Below are 13,372 nucleotides of genomic sequence, written 5' to 3' on the forward strand. Positions count from 1 at the left end.
GGTGTTTTTCTTCTTGGCTGGAGAAGACTGGCCAGGAGATTGCGTGTGGGGCCAGAGGGGCCAGTGAATAAGGAAGGCAGCTGTGGGGACTGTGGCTGGAGTTGGGAGGGCTGTAGGCCCAGGTCAGGGTTATGTTTGACCTTGGCTGTGGATCCCAGACAGCTACATTTTTGCCTTGCTAGGACAGAGCTGCCATCCCAAAGCCAAGGCTGACACGCAGGTTGGGCTCAGTTTAATTGTTGCTTAGTTTGTTTTGTTTAGTATTTTTTAATGATGGTAGGTAGGGGTGAAGCAGGGAGAAACCATTTTGACTTTTTTTTAAACTATGTCCATTTACCTTCCTGAGGGTGTCCTACAAAATATAAACCACATGTGGTTTTTACACCTCACGTCTTTGTGGTTTGCTATTCTCAAACTAGTCAATATTTAAATGTAGTCATGGAGTTGCGTTTTACACCAGCCACCAGCTGATGGTTCTGTCCATTCTGCTGGAATGGTTTCAGCAGGATGAAATGATCCAAGACTGAATCAAGCAGCTTCCATGCAGCAGGGGGAGAAGTCCTTTAGTCAGCACTGAGCAAACACAAAAACAAAAAACCCCAATAAGCCAAAAACAACACACACACACACACAGTGATAGAGCAGGTCACCCTGTGGCTGCACCGCTTCTGATCTCTTCCCCTCCACCTGTATTTGGAGTTGGGGGGAACAGTGTACATGCATTTGGTCCAGCGGGAGGCACTTTGCACTGCCTTTCCAGTGGCCTGGTGGGGCAGCCATCCCTTTAAGACAACCTGGAGGTGTTTTTCCAACAGTCTGTTTTCCCAGTCAGTCATTTGGAGACTCCAGAGCAGCCAAATGGAGGCGGAAAGTTCTTGAAGTGGCAAAATCAGATGGAATCTGGGGTCATTCAAGTAGAACACATTGTTTCAGCCAAACCACTGAGGGAAGCAGGGCCTGCTAAGGAAGAGCGGCAAGAAGCTCTGCATGTAGCTGTGACCGTTGGGAAACAGTCTGAGTCCCTCCCAGGACTGTAGGTGAGCAGCCGGACAGTCCCTGTGAGCTCCCCTCCCCATTCCCCAGGCTGAAGGAGCAGAGCCGTCAAATTGCCATGCCTGACTTTCTTTTTTTCATGTGCTTCAAGAAATTCTTTCATAGTTGAGATTCTATGATCAGTATACAGACATTTCAGTTTGCACACAATTCTTAAAATACTTAGCAAAGCTCTAAACATTCATGTAGTTGTTTTGAGGATCAGTACACAGACATTTCAATTTGTTCACAATTCTCAATATACATACGAAAAATCTTTAAAAAATCATGTAGTTGTGATTCTTTTCTGAACAGTTATTCCAGCAACTTCCCAGCTTAAAATTTGTAGGCAGATTTTCCTTAACAGAATATCAAGGACCAATATCTTCAAATATTGACATGCTGTTACATTGCAAGTCCCATGAATTCACAATTTAAATCATATACACTACATCTTAAATTGTCGATCACTTGGTTCGACCAAAGATTAGTTATAGAGTGTGCAAAATTCTCTCCCAGAGAGCCAAGATCAAGGAGTGAGTGGTCTGCTTTAGGCAACAGTTCTACCAAAAACAACATGGGAAGAGAAGTAAAGTGTTCAAGACATTAAATACACAACTGACTCCAAACCACAATTTATATATGGCAGTATAATACAAAACTGCCATGCTTTGTATTATAGGATAGGATATAAAACAACCCCTCATCTATGGAACGTTAAACTGACACCCAAGACAATCAAAGCCTCCAATACTCAACATCACACTGTTTTCTTCTTGTACCAAAAAATAAACAACCCCCAAATGCTTTCACCTCTTTAAAAAAAAGAGAAAGCATTTACACTTAAAAAATAGGATGAGGTGGGATTCCTTCATTTTTAAAAACGTTTCTAGAGCTGCTTAAAAAATGTGCATTTCAAAGCGGTTGATAAAAATAGATCTCTGGATTATACAAGAAGGGAGATGGGACCCTTGATAGGATTGGGTGTGTGATATTCAGCATTCTTGGCTTCTTTCTCTCCTGCTTCATCAGAGGCTGGGCTCTCCTCGGTTTTTAGTTTCTCTGTTTTCTACAGGTAAGTCTTCTTTAGTTTCTTGCGACTTCAGCCTGTTTCCCCTTTGCTCCCCTTTTCCTCTTTTGTTTGCACTTTTTTGTCTGAAGATGTATCCTTTCCTGCCACATTTTTTTGGCTTTGTTTCCACTTTTGCGGGAGCTGGTTTAGCGGACAACCTCGCCTATCTCTTCTTGGGCTCCTCCTTCGCCGCCCCGTCGGTGGAGCTGGCCTTCCTCGCGGACATCGCGAAGCCAGGCTGAGAGCCATCGCGAAGCCAGCTGCCCAGCCCCTGCCTGTCCTCCAGCCGCCCCAGCGATGCCCGACTTCTAAGGGAACTTGGTCACGGCCATGCGCAGAAGCGGTGGCTTACAAGCCTGTCTGACCTCGGACTCACTTTGAATAACAGGGTTTTCTAATGTCCCCTTCACAGATGTCAGTGAACTTTCACCAGGGAAATAATCTGACCTCATACATCATTCCTCCCCAATTCTGTGTAATCTTTATCTGTAATTAAGAAGAAGATTAATTACAATTATAATTTATTAATTAACACAAGGAATGTAATTTAGTATAAAATAACGTCAATTGTAAGCAATCAGGTACTGCTCATTAGCAAACAAAATGAAGTGGCCAGGGTTTTGTGGTTACACTGATAATCATTGTGAGTGGGGCATTGTGACTGCAGACTAATTTGGGTAAGGGAGACTTCATTCTCACAAGTGGCAATGCATTGGGACACATTTTCCAGCCAAGGTGAACAACTCTTGGTAAAGAGCTGTGCAAAGCATAGTATTTCATTCATATGACATTGCATTACTGGGAAACTTGGGAACTAATACAACAGTATTTATTTACTTTGAATGATGTGTAAAATGGAGTTTAATTATCAGCTCAGATTACTAAACAGTTTTTTCACCTACATCAGTGTCCACCAGGACCTTTGAAGGTTATGTGGGTCAATTCTTTATTGAGTGGGACAGTCCGGTACATTGCACATTGACTAGCATCCTTGGCCTGCATCCCAGGAGGGCCTCCCCATTGTTGTGACACCCACAAACACCCCCATTTCCTGCCCACATGCAGAAGGGTTGGGTCTGCCTCTCCAGGTAGCACCTGCACCAGCCAAGCCCAGCTTCCGTGCAGTCAAGGGGCCCCCGGGGAAGTCTCAGGTCAGTGAGCCCTTCTGCAGGGTTCAGCTGAGTGGCCTCAGGCCCAAAGGCACAGAGCTGGATAGACCCTTGTTTCCTAAGGAGTCAGGGGAGGGCTTTCTGGTCCACGTGGTTCCATCCTCTGGCAGTAGACATGGAGTAACCAGCCATATGGCTGGAGAGAAGACTGGATAGGGAGCAATATGGCTGTTGTTCCCACCCCACAAATCATGGTAGAGACCCCATCCTGAGCTTCATACCTGATGAAGCTACCAGATCAGCATCCAGAAGGAACACACAACTATCCATATGCCAGCAGCTTCTCTCTGGGTGTGTGCACAAGCAAATACTTGGCAGGATGGGAAAACAGGGCTTTCCTCCCATTGGCCCCTTAAGTTGTAAGAAACTTTTCCCTCCATCTCACATGGTTTTTTCCCCGCTGCAGGCCACATGTATTCAATGTTGGTGACTACCTGGGAACTGTTTGCATTTTAATTAAATTACCTAGAATATGGTGAGGCCTCTTCCCACCAGGCACTCACCATCTGGACCGTGTTGTCCAGTGTGGTAGTGGCTCTTGATTGTTTGAAATGTCACTCACAGTAAAATACACACCTGTTTTTGAAGACTTAATAGGAAAAAAAGAGTGCAAAATACCTAATTAATAGGCTTTTTATTGTGAGTACATGTTATAGTGATAATATTTTTGAAACAGGGTGTTAAATAAAATATTAGTATTTTATATTGTTTTCCTTTTAATGTAACTAGTAGAAAATATGGAACTGCACATATAGACCAGGTGGGCAGTTCTAATCTAGGGGGAGGGTTGTTTTCTTTTGTTCTTTGGTTGGTATATTGGAATTTAGATTTTTGCTTTTTTGTCACCTTTAATAGAGTCCCCAAGTTTTCTAGGAAGAGCTGCTTGGGTTCTGAATCAGTATAAGGGAGCCCTCAGTCTCTGTTCCATTTCATTCATCCATCAACCAAAGAGGTCATTTTGAGGAGAAAAAGGTAACTTCTGTAAAACTCCCAGGTCTGAACATGATTATAACAGAGTGAGCAAACGCCTTTAACAGCCTCTAGTGGATGAGGCCTCTTGTGAGTGAGCCACAAGTTATTTTCATATCATTGGTTACCCTTTTTGCTATAGAAATATTTCAAATGTATATGAAAAGTACTTAGAACATTATAGTGAATTGCCACGTATGCTTCACCCAGCTTCAAGAATGATGATTTCAGGCCAATTTTGTTTTCTTTAAACCTGTACCTATTTTCCCATTTTTTCATTTCAGGACAAACCTAGACATCATATCTTTCCATATACAAATATTTTAGTATGTGTCTCTAAAACTTTAAAGACTCTATAAAAAACAACATAACTTCAATAATATTATCACTCTTTAAAATTAGCAATAATCTTAGCATTATTAAATATCAATATTCAGATTTCCAATTACCTCATTTATTGAAGCACAGTAATTTATAATGTTGTATTAGTTTCAGATGTACAGAAAAGTGATTCTGTTTTATATATATATATATTCTTTTTCATATTCATTTCCATTTTGGTTTATTACATGATTCTGGACATATTTTCCTGCTGAAGCTGGAAGAGCAGGAATGAAAGGTCAGTGGATGTCTCTCTCCCCAGATCTGAGGCTCTGCTATAATTTAAATGGATGATAGACAGCCCCAAAGCAACCAGTGTGTACTCTTTTTTCCTGTCCAACACACACACGTATGCATACACACACGTCTTACACATACAGTTTCAAAAATGTCCCACACATAATAAATCACTCACCTCCCTCCCCCAGAAAGTAGACAGTTGAGGTCTAAGTCTAGTGCCAAGGCCAAACTTTCCACAATCTTGTCTGTTGGCCCCAAATGTAGTATATCATGGTCCAGTGGTAAATTATAAATGTAACACCCAGTATACAATGGTGGAGGGAGGGTAGTAGGAGAATTTCACAATTAAACTTCCATTTGGGAAAGGAGAGGAGTCATTTGTCACCTATCTCTAGCACATTTTATAACCCAGTGAACAGATTCTCCCTGTGGCGATGACATGAGAACTCTGCTCAGTCAGTGGCTTAACTTCCTTCTGCTCTTGCTTAAGGGTCTTCCTCATTTGTTGTCTTCCAGAGCCATCTCTAGATCAGAGCACACCTGTTCCACAGTCTATGCCTTGTTCTCTGGCTGCATGGATCTAGGGATTGCTTTAGGATTTAAGCAGTCATAAGCTGTTTTCAACCATTCCAAGGTTTTATCCTCTAGTATTTAAAAACGTGATAAGATTCTCTAGAATCTCCGAGCTCCATGGACTAGTGAACAAAACTCAAAATTGTGTTGAGTTGCAGTCTTTGAATGTGGCACCAAGCCTGGGCACTTCTGTCTCCCAGCAAATGAACCACCCTCTGCTCATAAATTCTGTGGCCTTTATCTCAGCCTCAGATTAGGTACAGTTTTGAAACAGTGGCCTGAGGTGGTAAAGCCACTGTTAATTTACTCCTTGCTCCTGAGATGGAACCCAGCATATCACAATAAAGGTAACAGCCTTCTGCTCGGATGAGAGACCACAGTGTCTTTGGGGGAGACAGTGGGAAGTTCAGCTTCTCCTTTGTGTCAGACTTCTTTCCTGATATTGTTGTTATCTTTTGGCCCTGTTCTGCCTAATGTTAGCATTGCGTAGAGAACTGGGAGTTTTAACACCAGAAGGTTCCAGATTATTTGACTCTCAAACATGGTTGCACATCCTAGGGGGGAAAGAAAGGCCTCTATTGACAAAGCCCTTCCCTGTCCCCCTCTCCACCAGGCTTCCAATAAGTTTCATCCTAAGTTTCTCTCTCCCCTGTGTATCTTACTGAAGGCTGAAAGTAGCCGACATACTTCAGCCTTCTAATTTTTTCTCTGAATTCTTTAATGGTGCACCTTCGGTAGGCTTGTGGTCTTTGACCCAGGATTCAGTAGGTGGCAGCCTAACCAGCAGTGATGCCATCACATAACCAGGATGGCCAACTTCCTAGCCCAGGAGAGCCTGCACCAGCTGTCACCCAACCTTAAATCAGCCAGTTGCACATTTTAGGGTTAGTCACATTCAATATCCACTTCTAGTACTGATTTCTGTATCACGTAAGTGTTTGTATTACCAGTAATAGAAAACCTCACCACACTAACTTGCATGAAATAGAGAATTTATTTGCTAGTATAAGTTGAAAGTCCAAAATAGAGCTAGCTTCAGGTATAGAAGGATTCAGCCAATAACATCAACAGCTGGGTTTTCTCCATCCCTAGTTTCTCACTTTGATGTCTCATTTTCAGACCCCATGTGGTCAGAGGATGAGTGAGTCAGTTTCAGCCCCTCCATTCTCACAGACCCAGCTCCATCCCTCAGGAAGAATTCTGTCTTATAGACACAAATTCCCTTGGTTCTGATGAGGCCACGGGCTATCGCCAAGAAAAGTCTCTGGGGCTGCGTGAATGCAAGGCTCCCATGAGCCAGCAATTCATGTATCTGGAATTGGAGTAAATTCTTCTGGACCCACAGGGTCTGGGAGGGAGGGAGGGAGGGATGTGTCTCCAAACAAAAACTGAAGGATATCATTGTAAGTAGGGTCAGTGGATGCTGAGCTGCCAAAACACAAGGAAATATGTTGCAAATGTTTCCCTGAGTAAGGTTATACCAATTTATATTAGCAGGACATAGACTAGTGTGATGTTAGTTTTGAACTTCTCTGTTTTTGAGATTATTTTTAAATGATCAACCTTCTATATAACTCAGTTCAGTTCAGTTCAGTCACTCAGTCGTGTCTGACTCTTTGCGACCCAATGAACTGCAGCATGCCACACCTCCCTGTCCATCACCAACTCCCGGAGTCCACCCAAACCCATCATCGAGTCGGTGATGCCATCCAATCATCTCATCCTCTGTCATCCCCTTCTCCTGCCCCCAATCTTTCCCAGCATCAGGGTCTTTTCAAATGAGTCAGCTCTTTGCATGAGGTAGCCAAAAAGTATTGGAGTTTCAGCTTCAACATCAGTCCTTCTAATGAACACCCAGGACTGATCTCCTTTAGGATGGACTGGTTGGATCTCCTTGCAGTCCAAGGGACTCTCAAGAGTCTTCTCCAACACCACAGTTCAAAAGCATCAATGTTTCGGTGCTCAGCTTTCTTTATAGTCCAACTTTAACATCCACACATGACCACTGAAAAAACCATAGCCTTGACTAGACGGACCTTTGTTGACAAAGTAATGTCTCTGCTTTTTAATATGCTGTCTAGGTTGGTCATGACTTTCCTTCCAAGGAGTAAGCGTCTTTTAATTTCATGGCTGCAATCACCATCTGCAGTGACTTTGGAGCCCAGAAAAATAAAGTGAGCCACTGTGTCCACTGTTTCCCCATCTATTTGCCATGAAATGATGGGACTGGATACCATGATCTTAGTTTTCTGAATGTTGAGCTTTAAGCCAACTTTTTCACTCTCCTCTTTCACTTTCATCAAGTGGCTTTTTAGTTCTTCTTCACTTTCTGCCATAAGGATGGTGTCATCTGCATATCTGAGGTTATTGATTTTCTCCTGTCAACCTTGATTCCAGCTTGTGCTTCCTCCAGCCCAGTGTTTCTCAGATGTACTCTGCATATAAGTTAAATAAGCAGGGTGACAATATACAGCCTTGACATACTCCTTTTCCTATATGGAACTAGTCTGTTTTTCCATGTCCAGTTCTAACTGTTGCTTCCTGTCCTGCATACAGGTTTCTCAAGAGGCAGGTCAGGTGGTCTGGTATTCCCATCTCTTTCAGAATTTTCCACAGTTTATTGTGATCCACACAGTAAAAGGCTTTGGCATAGTCAGTAAAGCAGAAAGAGATGTTTTTCTGGAACTCTGTTGCTTTTTCGATGATCCAGAGGATGTTGGCAATTTGATCTCTGGTTCTCTGCCTTTTCTAAAACCAGCTTGAACATCTGGAAGTTCACAATTCATGTATTGCTGAAACCTGGCTTGGAGAATTTTAAGCATTACTTTACTAGCTTGTGAGATGAGTACTATTGTGTGGTAGTTTGAGCATTCTTTGGCATTGCCTTTCTTTGGGATTGGAATGAAAACTGACCTTTTCCAGTCCTGTGGCCACTGCTGAGTTTTCCAAATTTGATGGCATATGTTATTTTTAAATTATCAACCTTCTATATAACTACTGATATGTTTATGGGCAAGAAGCTAATTCCTTTGTTTCTGCTCTTTTAAATCACGTGATTCCCATATTTTAACACTTTGAAAGTAGAATTCCTCTTACAATAAATGCATACATTTAGTCTGGTACTGTTTCTTCTTCCCCATAAAAAGCTATAAGATAAGGGGGGTGTTTTGCTATTGAAGAAAATGGTGTTTTAGAATGGAAGGAGTACAGTACTCTAAAACATGTTTCTACTACTGGGGAAATACTGCACCATAACAGGTAGTCATGGAAACACAGTTTGAAAAACTGGAATTAAAAGAAATCAATTGTCCTTATATTTTATTCATGGCACTGTTGCCCCTGCTCAGTCTCTGTTGATTCGGGGTCACCATAGGAGGGTCATTGGCTGTGATTCTTTCCTGCTTTTTCCAGGGGAGAACCACAATGTTGTGCTGTAATTTCTGTCTGCTCTTCGTTTTCTGTTTCTGTAGATTAATATGAAAGATTCTTCACTTGGTTTTTCTGGAGACTGTTGATTATTGTTTTGCTCTGTCTTTAGTCTGGGACTGGTCCATCTGTTGAATAAGGTGATATATGTATTTAAAATTCCCTTTGAAGTCTAGAGTCATGATTGTCTTTATTTGCCTCAGGTTCTCAATCTACTTTTCTTCAGCTTTTCATTATACTAACATACCCAGTGAAAAAAGTGAAAAAAAAAAAAAGTGAGTGTTAATCACTCAGTCGTGTCCAGCTCTTTCTGACTCCATTGACTGTAGCCCACCAGGCTCTTCTTTCCATGGAATTCTCCAGGCAAGAATACCAAAGTGGGTTGCCATGCCCTTCTTCAAGAGATCTTCCCAACCCAGGGATCAAACCCAGGTCGCCTGCATTGCAGGCTGATTCTTTATAGTCTGAGCCATCAGGAAGCCCCAACATCAACACAAACATCCCCAACACCATACTAATACTGCCGTCAACTGCTCCCCTCCATGTTACAGCCTTCTCCCTACCCCTCTTCCTTCCACCTCTTCTTATGCTTATACAAGGGAATTAAGTGAAATCCTCCCCTGAACTTAAGACCATAATGACACTGGGCCATGGAGAGGGAGACGGGCCTCTGGCACCAGCTCTGCTGCTGCCGGCGGTGTGATAGTCACTTAATCTCTCTGGACTCCCATTTCCTCTTCTGTAAATGATGGCGTGGACTCTGATCTCTGCAGTTTCATCATCCTTAAACTTCCTTATCCTAAGAAACTGACGCTGATCTGCAAACACCTGGGCACAGAGGAAGGGACAAAGCACTGTCATGTCTCACGTCGCCCTGTGAGGCATTCACTGCAGAGGGAGGCCTCCAGGTCCGCCTTGTCAATAATGCTGTCGGAACCCTCCCCCGCCCACCACGTGATCTTTCCTTTGTCTCCGTCTTCAACTTGCTTAGCCGTTTTCCTCTCCTCACTGCTCAGTGACAGGAACCACTTGCACTGCGTGAGACTCTGCCTGCACTGCCAAGCCTCTCAGTGAGCTAAAGGGCTCACTGCTGATCTCTGGAATCCTTTCCCCGGAAGATTTCCCTTTAGCCTAAGCCTTCCCAAGAAGGGCGTTCAAGTCTGTCCTTAACTTTCCTCAGTCACTGCTTTAGGGGGAACAGTCTCAAGCCTTTAAAGGAGTGTTATATTATGGCACAATTTTTAATTATTTTCTCTTTCATTCAACAAATAACATTCACTGACACCCACCAGGTGCTGTTCTAGATCCTAAGGCAACAACAGGAAACAAGGTCCTATGGAACTTGAATTCTAGTGGTGAGAGATGTGCAGGTAAATAAGCAATTAAATAAATGAACAAAATACCAGATGGTGACAAGTGCGATAAAGGAAGACAGGAGCAGAGGTGGGACATGAGAGGGGGCAGTTTTGCTGACAAATAATGAGAAGGAACTGGGAAGGAAGAGTAAGGTAAAAGGGCTTGTAATTGTCAGACCCAGGATGCAAATGAGCCTGTGCGTTTAAGGGCCAGAAAGGGCTGGAAGGTAATTAGCAAGATGGAGTTTACTTGAAATGAGGTCAGAGAGCTGGAAGCAGGTGGGTGGGCAGATTTTGTGAGTCCTTGTGGGCTAGGTAGAGCTTGGATTTTTAAAGTGAAATGAGAAACCATGAGACGGTTTTAAACAGGGAGGAACATTATCTGATTTATGTCCTGTGGTGCATAGTAGACACCTCATAAATGTGTCCAAAGTTGACTGTGCTTATAAGTTCTTATTAAAGGTGGAATAGACCCAAACCCTAGACAACTTACTCCCTTGAATGTGTCATGGGCTCCAGACTTCTAAGTGACATACTCCCTTCTAGTTGAGTTTTTCCTCATGGATGGGGATAGTCATGGTCTATCATGTCCTGGGGTGTGGGTGTGTGTGTTTGGGGGGCATTACTTATTAGAGAACTAAAAAGTAATTCTGTAAATACATAGCAAAATCACCATATTGCCTATGTTCTCTTTTTAGACCCAACTATAGTTAGACTTCCCCAAAGAGTCATTCAAGCATTTACTTAGTAGTTGATCAAGTTTTCTGTTTTTCCAAGGTTAGTGGATGGCGAAGGAGATAATAACTTCAGGCCTCCCCCTCTTGTCCAGCCCCAGGTCTTTTCATGTATTAAGTGTCCCTTGGACTCCAGATCCTACATTAGGTGAGATGAATAAAGTCTGTGCTTTCCAGAGGCACTGGGTAAAATAGAAGTGTCCAGATCACTAATCTTAGGAAGTTCCATTTCTAGGAGTGGGAATCCCCACTGACTCAGTGGTAAAACCCACTCCAGTATTCTTGCCTGGGAAATCCCATGGACAGAGGAGCCTGGCAAGCTACAGTCCATGGGGTCACAGGAGTCAGACACGACTTAGCAACTAAACTACCTCCACTTAATAAGAATTCTGCCATAACTTGGCATCACAAAACTTGTGCAGCCTATCTTAAAGAATTGAGAACTAAAAGAACCTTAGTCAACTTCCAGTACTTAGTACTTAGTCAACTATCCCAGTACTCCACTCTAGGAGTACTTCCGGTATTGGAGTGAGACTGTCCTAAGCATCACAGGAAACTTCATATTCCTGGCTCCACCCATGAATCCTACAAACCTTCCTCACCCCTTTCCAACCCACCCAGCGGAAAATGCCTCCACATGTTTCCAACAGCCCCCTGATCCACCCAGTCCCATCATTTTACGTATAATGGAATATTAGGCAGCTTATGATCTTTTCATACCTTTTCCCTCTGAACCCAGCAGAATCAGGACCCCAGAGTCAAATTTTACAATGATGTTAGTTTCCAAAATATGCCTCTTTTTCATTCTTTCAGCTGATACTGTTTTCTCAGAGTTACATGGTGTGTGTTGCAAATATGTCTGAATAGATATATTCAGATAGATAGAGAAAAAATTGAGAGCGTTTTTAGATTTTTATACATTCCTCAAGTTTTGGTGTAGTATTTTCTATGCACATTCCATTGCCTGCCCACCTCTCAGAGTCCTTTGATAATGAGGAATTTGACTTCTTCCTTCTGCTCCTCATCACTGCTTTTCTGTCAAGCATCTTCTGGGAGAGTATTGTCACCCCATTTAAGTGTGGAGGATGGAAACAAAATATTTTGGTGTGGAAAACTCTGATCTTCAGCTGACTTCACCTAAACAGGCATACTGTGGAGACACTGCAAATTCTATTCCAAGCTACCAAGATAAAGCAAATATTGCAGTAAAGCAAACCACACCAATTTTTTTGGTTTCCCGATGCATATAGTTTATTAAGTTTATTAGTGCTATAGTTTATTATGCTATAATATAAATAATATATATATATAATATAATATAATATAATATAAACTATATTATGCTATAGTTTATTAAGGGTGCAGCCTCATGCCTAAAAAAAGTGCACAAAAATTTTTAAAACCAAAACAAAGCAAAAACTAATAATTAAGCAAAAAATTTTAATCTACATACATACCTAAATTAATAACTACTTTATTGCTCTTGCAAATCAACTATACCTCAGTTTGGAAAAACTTCATTCAAGTGGTAATCTTCGTCTGAGCTGTCAATGTGTTGTGGTAGTGACGTCAAAGATCAATAATCACAGATCACCATAACAATTATAATAATAATGAAAAAGTTTGAAATATTGCTTGAATTATCAAAATGTGAAGCAGAGGCACAAGGTGAGCAAATGCTGAAGGAAAAATGGCACCAATAGGCTTGCTTATCTCAGGGTTGCCACAGACCTTCAATTTGTTAAAAAAAAAAAAAATGCAATATCTGCAAAGCACAATAAAAAGAGGTGAACCTGTATTTCATGTATTCTGACTTGGGCATCAGAATCACATTTCAGAAACTCATTTGCCTTCATACACCTGACTAGCTTTCTTCACCGGATTTGTAACTTACTTCCTACATACTTGACTGCTCTGTAGATGAGGAAGAATCACTTACCTTATTTATCAGTGTCATTTGGAGCTTTTAGATCTTGAGCGACTCTTTTCCTCAATCCTAAATGTTATCATCAATATCAAGAGTGATACTTTAAAATGAAATTTCCTGAAAGAGGCTCATGTTCCATGAGCAGTTATTTTTGTGGATGTGTCGAGAATAAAGTTGAGCTGTTAACCAACTCGAGTTGCTATCTCCTCTTGCCCCTGTGCCAAAAGATATGTTACACCTGGTGGGAAGGAGAAACATTTAATTTTCCAAATTTAGGGGTTTTTTTTTTTGTTTTTTTTTTTTTTGCTTGCTTCTTAAGTAAAACCAAACTAGCTCCCCTTTCTGCAGAAAAGGAGGAAGGAACAAGCAACAAATTAATCAGACAGGAAGTGAATAACCACAGAAGGACGTCTGCCTCTGACTCAGTATGTCACGTTTGACAAGAGGCCAGAGCTCGTCCAAAATGGCGGTCCAGAAACGACCCCTTGTGTGTG

General features: G+C 41.9%; 1 long non-coding RNA gene across 2 annotated transcripts; it reads right to left on the reverse strand.

Moving 5' to 3' along the window:
* Window positions 1-6,411: 6,411 nt before the first annotated feature.
* LOC139038038 (uncharacterized) lies at window positions 6,412-13,296 on the reverse strand. 2 transcript variants are annotated; one of them, XR_011490946.1, is made up of 4 exons: window positions 12,891-13,296; window positions 11,924-12,101; window positions 11,672-11,810; window positions 6,412-8,990 (listed from the first exon to the last, which is right to left on the reverse strand). It is a non-coding gene; the product is annotated as an uncharacterized lncRNA (long non-coding RNA). The 2 variants fall into 2 exon arrangements; XR_011490945.1 differs by having other exon boundaries at window positions 11,672-12,101.
* Window positions 13,297-13,372: the final 76 nt, after the last annotated feature.

This window comes from Odocoileus virginianus, chromosome 13 (assembly GCF_023699985.2).
Source record: "Odocoileus virginianus isolate 20LAN1187 ecotype Illinois chromosome 13, Ovbor_1.2, whole genome shotgun sequence".
NCBI lineage: Eukaryota > Metazoa > Chordata > Mammalia > Artiodactyla > Cervidae > Odocoileus > Odocoileus virginianus.